The sequence below is a fragment of the Saccopteryx bilineata genome, chromosome 1 (assembly GCF_036850765.1).
Source record: "Saccopteryx bilineata isolate mSacBil1 chromosome 1, mSacBil1_pri_phased_curated, whole genome shotgun sequence".
Lineage (NCBI taxonomy): Eukaryota > Metazoa > Chordata > Mammalia > Chiroptera > Emballonuridae > Saccopteryx > Saccopteryx bilineata.
Genome location: NC_089490.1, coordinates 188,410,460 through 188,417,816, shown reverse-complemented (window position 1 = coordinate 188,417,816; position 7,357 = coordinate 188,410,460).

Below are 7,357 nucleotides of genomic sequence, written 5' to 3'. Positions count from 1 at the left end.
GACCTTGGGTTGGGAGGAATGCTAGTGAGTTAAAAAGCAACGTTAAAAGTACCCAAAATGCCACAAAAATAAACAAACAAACAAAAAAAACAAAAACAAAAGCGAAAAAGAAAAATAAAACCAAAAAAAATCCTTGAGTCCCAAATTAAATAATTTGTTTGTGATTGAGGATTAAATGGGAGGAAAAGTAAAACGAGAAAAGAAAAAACGAATAGAAAGGAAAAAATAAGAAAAAGAGAAAAACAAAGGAAAAAAAAGAAAGAGAAAAAAACAAAATAAAGCAAAACAAAAAAAAACAAAAGAGGAGAGAGTGAGAGTTAAGTGTTTTGGAGTATAACCTTAAAGGAGGGTGAGGATGAAGAAAAGAAATAAAATGTAACACTCATGGGTAGTGTAGTTCAAGAAAAGGGAAGCATAAGATGGGCAGAGAATAAAAGGACCGAGGTGGAGGAAATAGAAATAATAATATTAAAGGCAATAAGATAGAAGAAACAAACAACAACAACAAAAAAATTAGTGGAACAAGTTGTAAAGTTTGTGGATTTTTCTTGATTTTGAGAGGTTAACTTCTTCCTTTTTCTTTTCTCTCCCTCTTCCTGGTCGGTGACTCTGTACCCCAGGCTCTGCCCCTGTGTCACACTTAGGTAGGGATTTGCAGTTGATGGGATTCTATGGCAATGTCATATGATTGGCTTTAGTCTTGCTGGTAGTCAAGGCTTGTTGGCGTTTGCAGGGTCCATCGATGAGAGAGTTTGCTTTCCTGGAGTCTCTCTCCTAGTACCCCCTTCCTGAATTAGCAGCCTGGTGATCCAGCTATGAGGCTGCTACTGCTTCGGCCTGGGGAGTAAGAGGCTCAAAGAGCTAGGAAATCCCCACTCTATCCCCACTCAGCGCAAGGCTTTGGGAAAGGCTCTGGCAGTCAGAGCCTCCAGTGTAATCAGGCGGAGGTGGGAGTCAATTGTTGTCAAGGTGACTGTTCAGCGCCTAGCATTCAGTTGGACCACTCAACCCAGGCTTTCCACACTTTGTAGCCTGTTTTGGCTGGGAAGAAGAGGCACTAGTCTCTGCTTGCGACTAGTGTAGTATAGATCTTATTATCTGCCAAGTCCCTCTTGTTAGTGTTTATCCCTGAATATGGAGGCTCTATCAATCAGAAGTTGCCCCCGCCCCTTTAGCGAGAGGCACTAAAAAATATCACGCCTCTTGTCTTGGATTGCTTAACTGAGAGAGATCTTATCAATTAGAGCCCCATGGGTGCGCAGATTTCATGGGTTAAGCTAATTTCAGTGATTGGGTCCGCAGCTGTGCTCCCGAAGGTATTTCAGGCTGCCTGCGCGCTCCTCCCCCAACGCTTGATTGTTAGCTTGAATGGCTGGGTGAGGTACCCCGCCCACGGAGAGAATCTCCCAAGTAGGGAAGACCGCCCTGGCGCCTCTCCCTCTAGCCCCACCGCTGGCGGCTGGGGCGCACCGGGCGCAGGATAATGGGGCACCCTGGGTGTGCGGGCCAGTAGGGTGCTGTGGGCACATGGGATGCCCAGGGCATGCACGTGAATGGGGTGCTCCGGTCACCGGTGGCTGGGGACTCTCGCAATGCGCTGGCCGCTGGGAACGTTAGCGGTGCTCGCTCTGCGACCAGACCGCGGCACCAGGCGCACGCCGGCGGCTGCTCGCAGCGCTTAGGCTGCCGCTCCCTGAGTGTGGGCCGACTCACCACAGGTGCACTTCCTCCGCGGCTTGAATGAACGTCCCTGCAGTAGTTAGCTTCCTCCACACCCTCGTCTCTCAGATTCAAGTGATAACAGTCCTTTCGCTTTCAGTTTGTGTGGAACTCCGGAATGCTCCGAGGATAAATTTTTCTGTTTCTAGTTGATAAATTTGTTGTAATTTTGGGGAGATCTGTCGGATGCGCTGCTCACGGCGCCATTTCCGTTACCTTCACTTTTATAACTTTAACCACAAGACAGTTCCAGAAAGGGGACCTGGTCCAGAGCAGGTCTGCCTAGGGCCAGCCAGTAGTAGGTGGTTGACTTTGTGCAGGAAAGATTTCACAACATGAGTCCAGGTGATTCTGAGAAGATACTTATTAAAGCTGGAGCCAGTGAAAAAAGAAGGCCCTAGAATAGAAGAAGCAACAGGAGAGAGCCTGGGTGGGCCACTTTGGCTCACTGGAGAGTTAGAGAAAAGGGGCCTTGGGACAGGTTCAGGGGGCTGCCCATTGCCCACCTGGTTGCAAGTCTCATTGGGTCCCTTCAAGCTTAGGAGAGAGAAGCAAGAAAAATGCTCCTGGAGTTAAGAAGAGGCAAGGTGGGGGCTTGCTCTTAGGAGGGAGAGAGCTCTGGGTCCTTTGTCCTAATGGGTTTTTTTTTTTTTTTAATTTTTTATTTATTTTTTTATTTTTATTTATTCATTTTTTAGAGAAGAGAGAGAGACAGAGAGGAGAGAGAGACAGAGAGAGAGAAGGGGGGAGGAGCTGGAAGCATCAACTCCCATATGTGCCTTGACCAGGCAAGCCCAGGGTTTCGAACCAGCAACCTCAGCATTTCCAGGTCAATGCTTTATCCACTGCGCCACCACAGGTCAGGCTGTCCTAATGGTTTTTAAAAGGTGGAGATTTTAGGGGAGGTACCAGGGTAGGATCTCAATAGAATATTCATCAGCTTTCCAGGTGTGTCCTGTTAGGATCCTGGTCTCCACTGATTGGTTGGCACCAGGGCTCATTAGACAATGCAGCTGGTCCTGAGGTCAGCCCTGGTATCTATTGCTTGTCTGGTTCTGCTGAAACATACTGAGGCCTACATGTTATCAGTAGGGGTTAATGCTTAAGGGCTAGTCTCCAGCTCCCTTGTTCACTCCCAGCTAAGGAGGTCTAACCAGCATGACCAGAAACATTCCAGTGGAGGGAAGGTTACCCTGGGGGCAAGGTTCTTGTTTCCCTAGTTTTGCCCTTTGCTGGGCACCTTGGGGCTTTCCAGTCTGGTGACCTTCTGTGTCTGGCCTATACAGTACTTTCTCTCCTCATGTCCATCTAACTGCCTACTGCAGACTATAAAAGAAAGAATGCTGTTTATGTGGGTAAATAAATGAATGACGCTGAACAACCCCATTCTTATGGGTAAATATAAGGTAGAGAGGCACCTTTCCTTATCCATCTGATTACAAGTTGTGGTTAAAGAATGAGACCTGGTTACCGAATGATTTTGGATGATTGTGTCGTCTGTGTCACAGGAAGGATCATTTTAAACATCAAAATATGTCAAGAATCCTCAGCTCACTTTTAAGACATGGTCAGTCTGGTTTGAAGTCAGAAGCTTGTTTCCACATTGATGCCCAGACGATGTAGAGAGGCAGATAGACTCCCACATGCCGCCCCACGGGAATCCACCTGGCATGCCCACCAGGGGGCGATGCTCTGCCCATCTGGGCCATTGCTCCACTGCAATCGGAGCCATTCTAACGCCTGAGGCAGAGGCCATGGAGCCATACACAGCGCCCGGGCCAACTGTGCTCCAATGGAGCCTTGGCTGCGGGAGGCGAAGAGAAAGACATAGAGAGAAAGAAGAGGGGGAAGGGTGCAGAAGCAGATGGGTGCTTCTCCTGTGTGCCCTGGCCGGGAATTGAATCCGGGACTTACTTCCACAAGCCGGGCAGACGCTCTACCGCTGAGCCAACCAGCCAGGTTCTGCTTTCAGGTTTTGGTTATTAAGCTCAACTTGGCAGAGAAGGCCCTTCAGTCTTCAGCCGACAATGTTGACATTTGCATAACTATATCCGTGGGCTTACCGCCTGGTTGCTGTCCAAGTTGCTTACAGATGGGTCATTTTTCTCACTGGAGGACAGACTTTAAATCTAAGTAGAAGAGAACTTGGTAATAGGATTCAGCTTAGGAGTAAGACACCAAATGCATCCTCCCAAATGAACATGGTGCTGCTTCGAGGGTACAGACGTATCCTTTTTAGTCCTGTTTGCTCATGAGCCCTGTGTAGGAAACAGCAGCTGTGGTTAGGCTTGTTTGCTTGTTTTCGGGCAGCAAGCACTTTGCATGCTTAGTGCGTGAGCATGTGGCAGAAAGCCACGTGTGTCTATAGCCTATGTAAGGATACAGGTACTTTTGGGGGTGGTTTCCCTGATCACTTGCCCACCACTGCGAAAAGCGGTTTGCCTGTTCGCTCGCCAGCTACCGCTAGAAACGGTTTCCCCGTCTGTTCCTCGTGAAAATCCAATAAACGGGAATGGTACAACACCTTTGGGCTCTGCCCGAATTCGATGTGAATCTGCCCAGCCTTGACCACCAAGCGTTACATCTTGCCACCTGGGGACAAGTATAGAGTGAAGATGGCTGTTTTAGGCCGTTTCAGGGTGGTGTTACTAGTGCCCCTGTATTTACCCGCACCTGTGTCTTGAGACCGAGTCAGGACCTTGGGATTGGCTCGTCTGTGTTTTAAGGTTTGGGCCCCAGCAAAAAGAGAGTTTGGACTGATAATATTCCAGGCTCCTTTCCCCAAACACTCTGTTTGCATTCTTTCCTGATATAAATTGTACAAACTATCCACTCTTCCGGTCGCCGCTTTAGAAAAGAAAATCTGCTTTGAGGAAGTTAACAAAGTATGACAAGTGGGATGAGGTGGAGAAGTCGGAGGTAATTGTTAAAATGTGAGCTGTGGGACGTAAGCTTGGAAGGGTGCGGCAGAAGACAACGGAAATCATTAGATCCTGGCCAGGTCACCAGAGCTAGTACTCCCCTGTGGTTTGTGGCCAGTGGAGCATCAATATCCGTCCACATTATCAATTTTTCTAACTCAGAGTCTCTGGCTGTGCTGTATCTTAGAAGTTAACATGACGTATTTGCTGTTAGCCTTTAAACCCTGGTATTATTAAAAAGTAGTAATCAGTTTCTCCCTGACTAAAGTGTAAACTTTTTATTTCAAGAATTGCCATTTAATAAATTTCATGAAACTGGCCTCAGCGTATCTCACTGACCAGCCACATCGTCCACTGGTAGCAATAATATTTCATTTTGTCATTCCCTCTCTCTCCCTAAGGTAATAGACTACTGACCGTACAGCAGCTGCTTAACAACAGAGCAAGAACCACATACCTAAGGTGACCAACTTTTCTACAATGAAAAGGAGGACAAAAATAAATAGAAGAAAACAGTATCGTAAATAAAAGAAACATTTTATTCATTGCAACAATAATACACTATAATATGATAAATGCATAATAAAAACATTTGTAATATATTATATTATAATTATGCTTACATGCCTATTAATTTTTAATAATAATTATAAGAAAAAAGTACTCATTTAGATACAGATACGTCACATACGCAATGGATCAACTCTGCATCGATCGAATATGGATATTTACAGATTAGTCTTCCAATATCAAAAAGGAGGACATGTAGGAGGACACTTTTCAAGGGAGGATGGAACTTACAAAAGAAGGACTGTCCTCCCTAAAAGAGGATGATTGGTCACCTTGACATACCAGACTTTTGAACTTGTGGATTAGGGAGCATGGATGAGCCAAGCAGCCATGTTCCTTATGCTTTGGGTTATATTTGGGAATGTATCTATCTGTTCCCATACTTGGGAACACCTTCTCAATGTTGCAAGTAGAAAAGTCACCTGAATTTCAAACTGGGACCACTATTATACGACCATAGGTCATTGAACTCAAAAGAAAACATGTAAGTCTGATGTCATGTTGAACATAAGGGAAAAATCACATCAGCTAAAGCATGTCCATGAAGTATTAGCGTCCTCCCTTCCTTCCCTCCCTCTCTCCTTTTTTTTCTTTCTTCCTTCCTCCCTCCCTCCTTTTTTCTTTCTCTCTCTCTCTTTTCTTTTCTTTCTTCTTTTCTTTCTTTCTTCCTTCCTTTCTCTTTCTTTCTTTCTTTCTTTCTTTCTTTCTTTCTTTCTTTCTTTCTTTCTTTCTTTCTCTTTCTTTCTTTCTTTCTTTCTTTCTTTCTTTCTTTCTTTCTTTCTTTCTTTCTTTCTTTCTTTCTTTCTTTCTTTCCTGATGCAAAGCTAGTGATTGCAAATATTTCAAAATAAGGGAAAAAATCATAAAGACCTAAAGGAGACATTTTCCAGATCTTATCAAAAGCAGCCAATATATCGCATGCCACGTATAAGGTTTTCCTAGAGATTCCTAATAAAATCATGAAATACTATGCAAGTCTTTGGAATAGAAGACGGCATTGCTCTCTCAAGGTTTCGCTTTTTAATAAATAGGTTACTTAGGCTAAGGAAATGAGGAACTCTCAAAGTTGACTTCCAAATGTACTGTTCTGGTGCAATGTAAGTTTTCTTTTACCAATAAATGAAAATAAAAGACTGCATGACTAATGGTGGCCTCCTCATCAATGCTGCTTCCATCATTTTTTGTTTTGTTTTGTTTTTTTAGGTGAGAGGAGGGGAGATAGAGAGGCTTCTGCATGCGCCCCGACCGGGATCTACCTGAGAACCCCCCATCTAGGGCTGATGCTCCAACCAATTGAGCCACTGACTGCAAGAGGGGAAGAGGGAGAAAGGAGGAGAGAAGCAGATGGTTGGTTGCTTCACCTGTGTGTCCTGACCGGGGATCTAACCCAGGATGTCCGCATCCCAGGCTGATGCTCTATCCATGAAGACAGCTGGCCGGGGCCTGTTTTGTTTTTTGTCTCCTTGTGCCTGTGGGATCTGTCAAGTGTGACGATTGTGACAAACACCCAGACTCACACGGGGCCAGAGGAGACTGTCGGTCTGGGAGGTTGAAGCTTTCTTAGTTTGTTCTGCTTGCCCTGCACTTTGGGGATATCTTATCATCTTATCTATTCTCATCAATAGATGTTTTTGCTACATTCATAGTTCTATCAGTATAATGATTTTATATTGAGTGAAAGAAACTCACAGGATACAATGAAAGATAAGTTATGTCTCCTGTGCCCTTTAAAATGTATTCTATGGAATTGATTCTCCTGTTCCTCTGTCAAAAGCTGAGCAAACCCCATTACTATTCTGGGCACTGTTAGGTTATTCAAATGGTACAGGCATGTAGGTGATACTGGTTAGAATTTTGTATTGATTTTTGCTTAAAGGATTTGCTTCTTAGGAATTTTTTTTTTTTTTTTTTTTTTTTACAGGAACAGAGAGAGAGTCAGAGAGAGGAATAGACAGGGATAGACAGACAGGAACAGAGAGAGATGAGAAGCATCAATCATCAGTTTTTTTGTTGCAACACCTTAGTTGTTCATTGATTGCTTTCTCATATGTGCCTTGACCGCGGGCCTTCAGCAGACCGAGGAACCCCTTGCTCGAGCCAGCAACCTTAGGTCCAAGCTGGTGAGCTTTTGCTCAAACCAGATGAGC